The following is a 14230-nucleotide window of genomic DNA, read 5'->3' as shown; positions in this document are numbered from 1 at the left end:
TGAGAGGCCCTCCAGACGGACGCCGTGTTATTGGAGGATTTACACCCTCCAATATGAGGGTGAAATAAGTTCGGCTTTGAATTTAGGTGGGAGCGAAACACGGAAACTTATCCCATAATTTCACTCACTTTGTTCTCCCTTTGTCCACTCTCCCTCTCTCTCTCTCTCTCTCTCTCCACGGTGCCATGCCCTTGCTCTTGCCCATAAACTCTCTCTTTCTGCCAATATTCTCTCATTCTAGTGTATTACTTGAGTTGAGGCTCATTCAAGATATTTAGTGATATAGAGTCCGTTGATGGAAATACAATTCCATTGGAATCAGATTGGTCCGTTGATGGAAATACAATTCCATTGGAATCAGATTGTTTTTCTTCTGAGATTGCTTTTTTCAGCATGGAATTTATCTCTCTTTCTTCCTTGGAGATTCTTTTCCAGTCACTGTTTTATCTTCCTTTTGCATATAATTCTCGTTTAATTGTTCAGTACACGTAGACTTTGTCTCGCAGCCCAGTGAGTCAGTGACTTTGTCGACGGTGAGGACAAGTGAGGGGTGAATGGACTTGCAGGGTGAGAGGAAATCGATGGTGAGGAAATCAAGGGTTGAGAGCTTGAGAGACTGAAGTGAAGAGAGAGAGAGAGGAAGAAACAGACTGAGGAAGGCCAAAGAGCAGCATATAAGATGTGAGGTGTAAGGGTTCTGTTTGTGATAGAATGTAAATATGGAAATGAAAAAGAGTGATGCTGTGTATATGATGAAGAAACAAAATGATAGGCCAAGTGTTTGATAAAATGGCACTGAAATCTCAAAATGCCAATAGGGTGCTTCAAGGGATTCCCTAACCTCCAAGATAGACAAGTCCTTAATATTTTCTAGATGATTCTTTGTGGTGCTCTGGACGTACATAAAAGGGTTGCAGCCATAACAAACTAATATAATGGCAATGCAACACGTGTAAAGCAAATAACAACTGCAGTTGTAACGGAAAGCAAATGACAAACGAAGGAAATAATAAAAGGTAAACGACAAGCAGCTTTATTCTTGAACTAAGCCGAACGACTGGTAGCTTCCATTCCCAATTGATTAAACGGTGTGCTTCACCTTTAAACGGTGCGTTCTGAGTTCTCATGTCTTTAAAACTTCCAAACCTCATTTCATCCCGACATAACCCTAACTCCGTAGTTTCTTTCTCTAACTTCTATGTGTCGTCTTCCTCTTCGCACTAGAGAGTCCCCTAACATGAGGCAACCCACTGTAAGTATTATGAAATAATGACACATTCCCATTGGGGGTGTAAAAAGTAGGATTGTTTATCCGGATCGAATTTTAATTTTTTCCCAGCGTGATTTGGAATCCGATTTCTCGGGTTGCAAAACTCGGGTACACTCAATCCGAGTACCAGGTTTTAAACCTGGAACCCAATTTTTTTTTCTCTTCAATTTGAGTGTTTTGATTTCTCACTCTACCTCTACACACCAATTTCTCGTTAGGGAATATGGCAGGAAAGCTTATGCATGAGGTTCAGTACTTTGACTATGTTGGAGGACTTGCTGGTGAGAAGGTTTTTTTTTTTTTTTTTAGAGAGAATAATCTGTCGAATATTTCATCCAAACATGTTCAAAGCAGTTCAAAACAAATCAAATTAAACCCAAAATCTTTCTTAAGACAACTACTAAGATACTTGACGAAACAACTGTCTTCTTAACAAATAGATAACAAACTATAATGAAATACGACCAAATAGAAACGAACCCAGCTCTTCCAATTCAAAATCTGAGTTTGGTAAAGAACCACCTATTCTTCCCAGACTTGAAGCGCTCCTATAGCCTCTTCTTGGTTTCATTTTTCTTTTATTGCCTTTGAATTTCGTATTTATATTTAAAAAGTACAATCGAGTTGGCAAAGCATATCATAGTATGTAGTTTGGATTGAAGAAAAAGGAAAAAAAACCAAGTTTCGGGTTGTAAACCCTCCATGGGAAGGCCCTTACATTGTAGTGGCAAACCACAGACTGGGAGCGTACCACCTCAAGGATGCTATAGGGCGTCAACTACCTCACCCATAGAATGCAGAGTACCTACGAAAGTACTACGTTTAAGGAAAATATATGTAGCTTTCTTTTATTTCATTTGTTGATTTACTTATTGATATCATTTTTTTTTCAATAATAAATGCCCGCACCTTTTGTCCACCTTTTCTTTGGTTCTATTTTTTGACAAAAGCAAAAGTATGACCAAGACTTAAAAAAAAAAAAGGTGACGTGGTTAAGAAATCTCCCACAAACCTAATAACTGTTATGGATGTGTTTCACCGTCACCACCTTATAATCATCTGCAACCAAAGAGTATAGAGCTGGGGGTTCAAGGGAACGCACCCGATGTCTAAGACAGTGATTTGAAGATAATAATAATAATAACAATATTCGATCCCTTTTACTAACCTGGATTCCTCCTTTATATAGAGCTCCACGAGTTATCTTTGTTCTCTTATCGGATAATGGTTATCTTTTATTCGAATTCAAATTTAGAGATCATGGTTCATCTCTTAGCAGATTTGAATGATAACCTTTTTTATCATCTACCACCGACTGGATAACTATCCAATCGATATTAGCTATGGGCTGGGTTCCCTTGGTATTGAGCTGGGCTTCTCGGTAATGATACATGCTTTGGTTATTAATAAGGGTCCAGGCCCACTTTGGGGGCTAACCGGCCAGGATATCCTCTTCATCCCAGTTCGGCCAGGGTCTAACCCAAGTTTGAAACCTAGGTTCCAGTTCGGGTATACCCAGGTTTCCATACCGGAACCTGGATGAACAGTCCTGATAAAAAGCCCAAAAGAACTACACCCGATTTTAAGATGAACTCGAAACGAATATATATGAAACACCCCCTTGTGTTCTGGCTAATTTAGATTTAGGACCTGCACAATTTTTTTTTTTTTCATGAAAGGATGTTATTGCTCAATAATTCTTATAGCATTTCAAGAGAAACAATAGATTGAATACACGACATAATTTCTTTCAATCTTATAGTGTCCTCCTATAGAGATAACGCTTCTCAAGCAAGAGTATGGGCAACTTGATTGGCTTCTCTTTTCGTATGGATAACTGACCACTTGTTTGGCTCCATACGAAATTTCAAACCTGCTTGGCTCCAATCTGAATTCTCCTTGGAGAAGTTTTTCACTACCTGAAGAGCATCCCCTCCAAAATGAGTGATCGAATACCCATCTCTTTACAAAATTTTGTTGCAAACATCACTGCATAAGATTATGCAACTTGAGCATTTACAATTAGAGTTATGTTTGCTCGAAGAGAACCTATTACTTGGGCTTCTTCATCCCTTACGATAACACTAATACCAATTTAATAATGCTCTACCAATAGAGATTAAAGTCATGACATAATAGAGAATAAAAGTGTTCAAATAAAAACACAGTTATAGAAATTTGTACTTACAAATAAATAAATTGTAGAAATTTGTAAAACCTAAAATCTCAAATAACTTGCTTTCATCAACTCCTAAAAATTGTTTATTTTTTACAATACTCTGTCAATTTACGATTAAAGTCAAGTCATGTTAGATTATACTATTGTTCAAACAAAAATACTTTAACGACTTGATCTAGTATTATTAAAGATGCAATATGGTTGGGCTTAAATTAGGTTTAAAGAGCGATTTGGATTTGAGCGATTCATGGACAAATTGGGCTCTATTTAACTAGTAATTAGTCCAAGAAAGTTTCCAAAAGCCCGAAGATAATTATCGGATGAATTGGATTCATTTTAGAATTTAATATCACACATAATTTTTCTCATTTTAAATAATCAGTTTATATTTTACAAAGTTTGAATCTGAATCCATTGATCGCTTTGGAAATTACTACCAAATTTCATCTAAACTGTCCCAGTTCTTATAAAATCTTAGCCATTGATTGGATAAATTTTACACGCCTATTTCATCTCCAAATTTTCAATGCCAAATCGTCTTATAAAAAATAATTAGGCAATCCTATTCAATCCGCACACAGTCCGCATCATGCGCAACTACTTCATTGAGTCAGTTTTTTCCTTATACACTTTGAATGTCAAACTCTCACAAACTGAGCCATTGTTTGACTCTAAATCAAACAAATCTAACAATCTCTCTCGTCTATATGTACACCTCCTTCCTTCTACAATTCTCAAAATAGGACTCCTCAAATCTCATACCAAGCCTCCACCATCTTCTTGAAGCTTCTACCACCGTCATTGATCTCAGCTGAGCAATCCAAATCTGCCATACTTCCCCTCGTTGTTATCGTCGTAGTCTTCAATCAGATTTTCATCTGTAGCAGGCCTCTCCCCTCTTGGTAAGCTCTCGGACATGCTCTCTCTCTTGATTTCTCTCTCTTCTCACTTTTCTCTCACAACTCTCTTTCCGCTTCTCTCTCTCTCTCTCTCTAAATACTATTGGATTCCAATTATTTCCTTTAGAAAAAAAGCTAGTAGCCTACCATAATTAATCCCCCTATGAGACTAAATTACGTTATTACCCTCACCCTCCCTTTTTTCTTTCATTTGCTTCTATCTCATTAAACCCCATTAATTTAAATGGTTTTATCTTCCAAGTTGAATATGCGACTTGAAATATAAAACAAATTATATTACTTTCAATTTTAGCACTTCATTCAAACAAGTGTACAATTTGTACTTCATAAGAAATTTCATTCATGGCTTTGATTTTATCCACATATTTTAAAGTTATTATAAATGTCTTTTAAGTCCATTGCCGTGTAACACTTTCATAAGGTATTGTAGATATTATATTATTATAAAAATACCGTCTAACCTTTCCAGTAAAGCATAACCCACTTGCCAAGTTGAAAATTTTATTACACTATTGTCCTTGACTTCTAAATCATGGTAGGAAGTGATTTCTTGTGAGATTAGAGTTTGATTTCATGTAATGATTTATGATGCGAGATTTTGAAATTAACACTTGATCATAAAATTAAGAATAACACACATTAGTTAGTTATAAATATTATTATTCAAACCATTTCTTTAGAAACCAATGTTCATATATCACTCATATCATGATATCTGCAAGTACATCACTCATCATAATTCATGATCATGTCTCATTTCGTATATTATAGTTATGTATGTATTATGCATGTCATGAATCTCACGTTGCATAAGGCACGTAAGCTTTCACATGATCAAGTGTAAGATATAAAAGATCAAATCAGTTATGAATCTATGTGATTCAGATGCACATAGGTGATCATTCAGATGCATGGTACTAATGTGATTTTATAGGTACATGTCAAGCTACGGACTTAAGCTTGGTCCACCATAGTATGTTAGAAAACTTTTAGTAATTTCCCTTGTAGCCACTGGATGTAGAGCGGTGTACAACATTGCACACAGAGTTAAGTGTATGGGTTAGTAAGATAAGTATGATAAGTCAAATAATTCAAAACAAGTCATGCATATCATAAGAATATGTATGAATTTTTAAGTTTTCAGCATGAAAATATTTTATGAAAAACTTATATTAAGTATGTTTACGTTATGATAAGTTTGTTACTAAGTCTTCGACTCAATTTAATTTTATTTTATATTTTTTAAACCACTACAGGTGAGAATATTTACGAAGATAGAGATTGCAAGACGGGAATTGGGCCGAGAAAACGTGGCAGATGCCTAGATCATGTATATATATATTTTAAGCTATGATTTTTATAATAACAAAGTTGAGAAATTTTTAATAAATGATTATGTGCACTCTCTTTTATCTGTATTTTTAATAAAAAAAATTGATTGTATTATAATGAATCTTTGTACCTAGCGCTTTCTTTATAATAACAAAAATATTTTAAAGTTAATGTCAGTAGAAGCAATCCGGCTCCTGAGAAATTCTAAAATTGATTGTATTTTTAACCATGGGAAGCAGGACATTACAAATACAATTGCAGAAATTTGTATTTATAATAAAATAAATTGTAGACATTTATGAAACCTAATGTCTCATATGGCTTATTTTGATCACTTGCAAAAAAATGATTACACTCTTAACAATAATTTGTTAATGAGAGATTAAGCTCAAAATATGTTATAGAATAAAAGTATTCGATCAAAAGCACAATTGCAAAAATTTGTACTTATAAAAAATAAATTACAGACATTTATGAAATGTGAGATCTCACATAGGTTACTTTGATCAATTATAAAAAGTTTTTTTAAGTTTTTAACAGTGTTTTATTAATAAGCGATTAAAGTCAGTACATGTTAGAGAATAGAGTTGTTCAAATAAAAACAAATTTGTTAAAATGTGTACATATAAAAATAAATTGCAGACATTTTTTAAATCTAAATTTTCACATAGTTGCTTTCATCAATTGTAAAAAATTGATTAAATTTTTAAATATGCTCTTTCAATGAGTGATTAAAGCCAAACCATCTAGAGAATAATATTATTCAAACAAAAACACAACTGTAGAATTTGTACTTATGAAAAAATTGTAAACATTTGTGAAATTAAGGCTGCTTTGGTTGCACATCTCATCCAATCTCATTTCATTTCATCTAATAGTTACAATTTTTCTAAATGTTCACACAAAAAATATTAAACAATTCAATTTTATCAAATTTTAAAATAAAAATTATATTATGACAATATTTTATTCAATTTCATCTCATCTGTATAACCAAATAAGGCCTAAGATAATATTATATCAACACTATCACAGAAAATTGCTAGAAGTTTCCATTAAAACGTTAAGTGGGAAAATAATAAAGATTTTTCTCCGGCATGTAACAATCGCATTAACTAACTATCACGATATGGGACATGACCTCATTCTTTCTCCATCTTCTAAGCACTTACCACATTGGCAAGAGTCAGTAAACCCTTATTGATATGTATGTCTAAACCACATGAACTAATAAATCAAATATGATTTAACAAATTTATTATTCCACATCAAATTCACAACATATGACTATCCAAAAAAGCAAGAAACTCCATAAACCTAATGTAATAGGATTGAAATTCCTAAACTATGGAAAGTCTCTAATGTGATAAATGTTAGATATACCTTTCTCGAAACACATTCCATCAGCACCCATTCTTTTTGCACATAAGATATTGTCACCAACGTCAACATTTATTGCTCCGCCAGGATGTGAGAATTTATTTTTCGTTCAATTATAATTATAAAGATAGCATGTGAGCTATTGAAAAATAATGAAATAAATAATAAAGAAAATGTTTTAAAATAAAAATAAGATGTGAAAGCTATATATGCAAAATAAGTAGTTTTAAGTTAATTTAAAATAATGAAATGTATACCATGATTGACTATTCGTATTTGTACTCTCAGTGGCACGAGAATGAGAATCTCGAGATAGATATGTCACCATATTTTTTTTTTCATATCTTCCACCTTAGTCACACTAACAAGTGTTATTATTTTATTAATTATTTCTCTTATTTGTATGTGAACTCTTGTTAACATTGTGGGTTTCACAAAAGATGCACGTTCAGCTTTTGAGAAGATCGATGAATTTGGATTAAGCAAATCAAACACTTCTTCCTTAAATAACTGTTATTAACATACTAATCCTAGAGAATGAACTCAATTTTTGAGACAGAAAAAATAATAAACTCACCAAAAATATTGATACCTTAATAAATAATATTCTGATAAAAAAATTTTGAAAAATCTTTAATAGAACGAGATATTGTATTGAAAGTATAAAAATAAATATATAAAATTTCATATATAAAGAGATAAACGAAATCGATGGAGATATATGAAATGTAAAAACACTATCTTGAGTTATCATTTAATAGGAAGGAATTACTAACAGCATTGCTAGTCATCAATCATCATAACTCTCATGCTCGAAACTTGAATGAATTGAGAACTTTTTATTGACATATTCATATCCAAAAAATATAATTTTTTGTAGCACTAAAACAATGGCTGGTTAGTAAATAAAATACTATTTAGTACTCATCAGACTCAACTTACATCAGTTGAGACAATATATGTGTCACATTTTTCATTCAAATACATTGTAGTCTAGTCATCATAGAGCATAATATTGTTCGAACAACAACACAATTGCGAACAATTGTGCATATAAAAAATAAATTGTAGACATTTGTGAAACATAATATCTCTTATAGTTTGCTTTTATCAATTGTAAAAAAAATTGTTTAAATGTTAATAATGCTATGCTAACGAGTGATTAAAGCCAGACCATGTTAGAGAATAATATTATTCAAACATAAACATAATTGTAGAATTTTGTCCTTACAAAAAAACCAAATTGTAGATATTTGCAAAACCTAAAATCTCACATTATTTCCTCTCATTAATTGCAAGAAATTGTTTAAACTATTAACAATACGTTGTGAGTTAAAGCTTAAAGTCAGATTATGTTAGAGAATACAAGTGTTCAAATAAAACACAATTGCATAATATTTTTTCTTTTAAAAAGATAAATTACAAACAATAATTGTAAAATCATAGAATGGTCGTTGCTACAGCTTGTAGGCAGTAGGGGCTCCGATTAGGGAATTGGATTTTATGCATATGTTTTTAGCATCTGAAATCGAATGGAAAGTGTTTGTCTCTCATTGACACATTAACCCTCATTAGGAGATTAGAGGGACAAGATGTTCTCTCAAAGCAAGCTGAGGCTATAACAGCAGCCATGAACAACAGTTTGAAAAATGTGTCTCACTCATTTGTTTCAAAGGCAGAGATACAGAAGATTAAAAAGATTCAAGAATCCAATCTCTCCAAATTTAAGTCCAAATTCTAAAGCTCACAGGAACACCATTTTTCTTTTGTTGCAACATGAGACTGAGAATGTTCGGAATGACATTGAGGAGATGCGCAGTGAATTTAGGTACGAAATCAACAAAATCACTTATGTTTTTAGGTCCACTTGGGAGCAACAAATTATGATGTACTAAAATAATGTGTAGATACTCTTGTTTCCACCTTTGCGATTGGAATTGCTGTAATTTGTATCTTGATGTAAACTTTTTATCTTGTATTACAAGTCAATTGTTGTTGCTAAAAAAAAAAAAACATATGTTATTCTTTTGAAGTTGCCTTTCGTTTTGGAAAGAATTGAAGATTTGATAGATAAATCTCAAGTACACAAGTGAGAAATTTGACGTTTGACCTCATGAGAAGTCTCATATAGTCAGTGTCGTGTTTAGATATTATAATCCATTTGATGTTTCCATCTAAAAAAAAAATAATGACTGGTTAACAATTAAAGTATTATCTAATGCTAGTCATACGCAACTTATATCAGATGACACATTATATGTCACATTTTTTACCCCATTACAATGTAGTCTGATCATGGTAGAGCTTAAAATTGTTCGATCAACAACACAATTGTGACATTTGTGAAATTAAAGATTTCGTATAGTTTACTTTTATCAATTGCAAAAAATTATTTAAATTTTAATAATAATATGCTAACGAGTAATTAAAGCCAGACCATATTAGAGAATGATATTATTCAAGTATAAACACAATTTTAGAATTTTTTTCACACAAAAAGAAAATGTAGATATTTTTGAAATCTAAAATATCACATAGTTTCCTTTCATCAATTGTTAGAAATTGTTTAAACTTTTAACAATACTCTGCCAATTAGAGGTTAAAATCATATCATATTAGAGAATAAAAATGTTCAAATAAAAAATAATTGTAAAATATTTATTCTTACAAAAATATAAATTACAAATATTAATTATAAAAGCTTATATCTCACATAAATTGTTTGCATCAACTACAAAAAATTGTTGCACTTTTAACAATGTTCTCTCAATTAATGATTAAACCCAAATTATGTTGGAGACTAATATTATTTGAATAAAAACACAATTTATGATAATAATATTATTTGAACAAAAACATAATTTTAACAATTTGTACCTCTCAAAAACAATTTGCAAACATTTATGAAACCTAAAATCATACATAATTCGCATTCATAAACTGCAAAAATTGTTTGAGTTCTAATAATGCTCTGCCAATGAGAGATTTAAAAAGTCAGGTTATGTTATAAAATATAAGTGTTCGAACAAAAATACAATTGTTAAAATGTATTCTTTTAAAAAAATGAGTTAGACATATTTGTGGAACCATAGACCTCATATTAATTACTTTAATCATTTGAAAAAAATTGTTTGAGTTTTTAACTATGCTCTGTCAATTAATAAAACCATACTAGAAAATAATATTGTTCAAACAAAAATGCAATTACTTATAAGAAAACAATTGTAGGCATTTATGAAAATTAATATCTAAAATAATTTGTTTTGATCAATTGTAGAAAATTGTTTAATTTCTTAATAATACTTTGTTGATGAGATATTAGAACCAAACCATAGTAGAGAATAAAATTTTTCAAACAGAAATACAGTTACAAAATCTTGTACTTATTAAAAAATAAATTGCGGACAATTGGGAAACTTAAGATCTCGCAGAGGTTGCTTTCATCAACTGCAAAAATTTATATAAGTTTTTAAAAATGCTCTACCAATGAGCGATTAAAATCAGTACATGTTAGATAATATTGTTGTTTGAATAAAAACACAATTACATAAATAAATGTAAACATTTGTGAAACCTAAACTCTCACATATTTTGATTTTATCAACTGTAGAAAGTTTTTTAAGTTTTTAAATATGCTCTGCCAATGAGTGATTGAAGTTAGATCATCTAGAAAATAGTATTGTTCGAACAAAATCACATTAACTGCAGAAACTTGCACTTATAAAAAAATAAATAGTAGATTTTTTTTAAACTAAATATCTCACATAAGTTGTTTTTATCAATTGTAAAAATAAATTAAACTTATAATAATACATTATTGATTAATGATTAAAGTCAAGGTATGTTAGAAAATACTGTTATTCAAACAAAAATATAATTGTCGAAGTTTATACCTATAAAAAAAATTTCAAACATTTTGAAAACTTAAAATCTAACAAAATTTACTTTCATCAACTACAAAAATTTACTGAAACTTTTAAATATGATATGTCCATTAGAGATTGAAGTCAAACCATGCTAGAGAATAAAAATATTCGAATGAAAATACAATTTTAAAAATTTGTACTTAAAAATAAATAAATTGCAGACATTTGTAAAACATAAAATCTCATTTAAATTGCTTTCATCAATTGCAAAAGATTATTTAAGTTTTTAACAAGGTTTTACCAATAAACAATTAAAGTTAGGTTATGTCAGAGAATATTATTATTCGAAAAAAACACATTTGCAAAAATGTGTACGAATAAAAATAAATTGTAGCCATTTTTAAACTCAAAATTTTCACATGATTTGCTTTCATTAATTGTAAAAAATTGTTTAAATTTTTAAATATGCTTTTACATTGAGTGATTAAGGCCAAACCATCAGGAAAATATTGTTTGAGCAAAAACACAACTGTGGATGTTTGTACTTATAACAAAAATTGTAAACATTTGTGAAATTATGGATGGTTTGGTTACACATTTCATCCAATTTCATTTCATTTAATCTAATAGTTACAATTTTTCTAAAATTTTACACAAAATATAATAAAAAAATTCAACTTTTCAGAATCTCAAAATAAAAATAACATTAAAAATTATATTTTGATAATATTTTATTCAATTTCATCTTATTCGTATAACTAATCAAAGCTTAAAATAATCTTATACCAAAACTATCACAACAAATTGCTAGAAGATTGTTCTCTTGCTTATAACAATCGCATTAACTATCTATCATGATATGGGACATGACCTCCTTCTTTCCCCATCTTCCAACCACTTATCACATTGACAATAGCCAGTAAACCCTTATTGATATGTATGCCTAAACCAATAAACCAGTAAATCAAATATTATTTAACAAATTTATTATTTCACATTAAATTCATAACATTTGGATATCCAAAAAAGTCAGCAATCCCATAAACCTAATGTAATAAGATTGAAATCTCTAAACCATGGAAAGTCTCTAATGTTATAAACGTTAGATATATCTCTTTTTAAACACACTCCATCAGCACCTATTCTTTTTCACATATGCAAAACCAGTAAGAATAACTAAATGTAGTTTTGCATATAAGATATTGTCACCAAGGTGATCATTTATTGCTTCGTCAGGTTGTGAGAATATGTTTTTTGTTGCATTGTAATTATAAAGATAGCACATGAGTTATTAGTAAACGATAAAATAAGTGATATATGGCTCAGCGTTAGAAACTATATAAAATCAAATAATATAAAAAATAAAATATTTTAAAATAAAAATAAGACGTGAAAGTCATAAATGCAAAACGAGTAGTTTTAAATTAATTTAAAATAATGAAATGTATACCATGATTGACTATTCATATTTGTGCCCCAGTGGAACTAGAATGAGAACAACGAGATAGATGTGTCACCTTATTTTCTTTTGTTATAACTTCTGTCTCACTCACATCATGAGTCTTATTCTTCAATTCATCGTTTCTCTTATTTGTTTGTGAACTCTTGTCAGCATTGTGGGCTTCTCAAAAGATGCTCATTCAACTTTTGAGAAGATCGATGAATTTGGGTCAAGCAAATCAAACATTTTTTCCTTAAACAGCTGTTATTAATATATTAAAAAATAGAGAATGAACTCAATTACAGAGACAAAAAAAATTAATAAACTGACTAAAAGTATTTACTACCTCAATGAATCATACTCTGACAAACAAATTTTGACAAATCTTTAATAGAACGAGATACTATATTGAAAGTGTAAAGGTAAATATGTAAAGTTTCGTATGTAAAGGAAGAAACGAAATTGATGGAGACATGATGTAATGTAAAAACACTCCATTGAGTCATCATCTAATAGGAAAAAACTACTAACATCATTGTTAGTCTCCAGTCATCATAACTCTCATGCTCAAATAACTTGAATAATTGGAGAACTTTTTCATGACATATTCAAGTCCAAAAAATAAAATTTTCTTTCACACTATGATAATGACTCATTGACGATCTTATCTCCCTATTTTATCTATTGTCTACAAAATCTCTTTATGGCAGTCTCCCTATAGATATTGGATTGGATTGGATTGGAGTAGAGACTTTCGTTGCCAAGGTGGAACTAGTAGGTCTTTTAGGATTTGAATTGTTTTCGATCGATTCGGTGATTTCTTGAGGGACCGAATGACCATTGCTGCAACTTGTAGACGGTGGGGGCAATCAGGAATACATTTGCGTATAAGCAGACTTACTGGGTTTGAGTTTCAACATCAGTGTACGATTCGTTTTTTGCTTCTTTGACTTCGATTAGGGAATTTGATTGTAGAAATATTTTCTGAGCACATGAAATCGAATGGAAATCAGTTGTTTCTCATTGACACATTAGCCCTAGTTAAGAGCTTAGAGGGACAAGTAGTGTCGTCGAAGCAGGCGGAGACTGTAACAGTAGTTATGAAAGACATCTTGGAAAACGTGTCTCACTCATTTGTTTCAAAGGCAGAGATGTAGAAGGTTGAAATAATTCAAGAATCCAATTTGTCCAAATTCAAGTCCAAATTTTAGAGCTCACAAGAGCACCATTTTTCTTTGTTGCAACATGAGACTGAAAATGTTCGGAATGATATAGAAAAAATGCAGAGTGAATTGATGTCAGACATAGAGAGACACACAGTGAATTGAGATACAAAATCAACAAAGTCACTTATGCTTTTTAAGGCCTACTTGAAAGCAGGAAATTACAATGTACTAAAATACTGATAGGTATTCTTGTTTCCACAATTGCAATTGAACTTGTTGTAATTCGTATCTTGATGTGAACTTATTGTATTGCATTACAAGTCAATTGTTGTTGCTCAAAAGAAGAAAACATAGGTTATTCTTTTGAACCTGCCTTTTGTTTTGGAAAGAATGGAAGATTTGAGAAATATATATTAACTATACAAGTGAAAGATTTGACACTTGACCTCATGTGAAGTCGCATGTAGTCAGTGTCATGTTCTGACGTTAGAATCCACTTAATATTTTTATTCCAAAAAACAAAAAAAGACAATGGCTGGTTAGCAAATAAAGTACTAAGCGCTAATCAAACTCAACTTACATCAGTTGAGACATTTAATGTGTCATATTTTTCACCCCAATACTTTGTAGCCCAGTCATGATAAACCATAATACCGTTTGAATAAAAACACAATTG

The 14230-nt window shown here is 30.7% G+C and overlaps 1 pseudogene; it reads left to right on the top strand.

The window, feature by feature from the left end:
• Positions 1–1493: 1493 nt before the first annotated feature.
• On the top strand, positions 1494–13853 carry LOC118348508 (annotated as a pseudogene).
• The last annotated feature ends 377 nt before the right edge of the window (positions 13854–14230 follow it).

This window comes from Juglans regia, chromosome 1, assembly GCF_001411555.2.
Source record: "Juglans regia cultivar Chandler chromosome 1, Walnut 2.0, whole genome shotgun sequence".
NCBI classification, from domain to species: Eukaryota; Viridiplantae; Streptophyta; class Magnoliopsida; order Fagales; family Juglandaceae; genus Juglans; species Juglans regia.
This window is presented reverse-complemented; position numbering and strand designations above follow the sequence as displayed.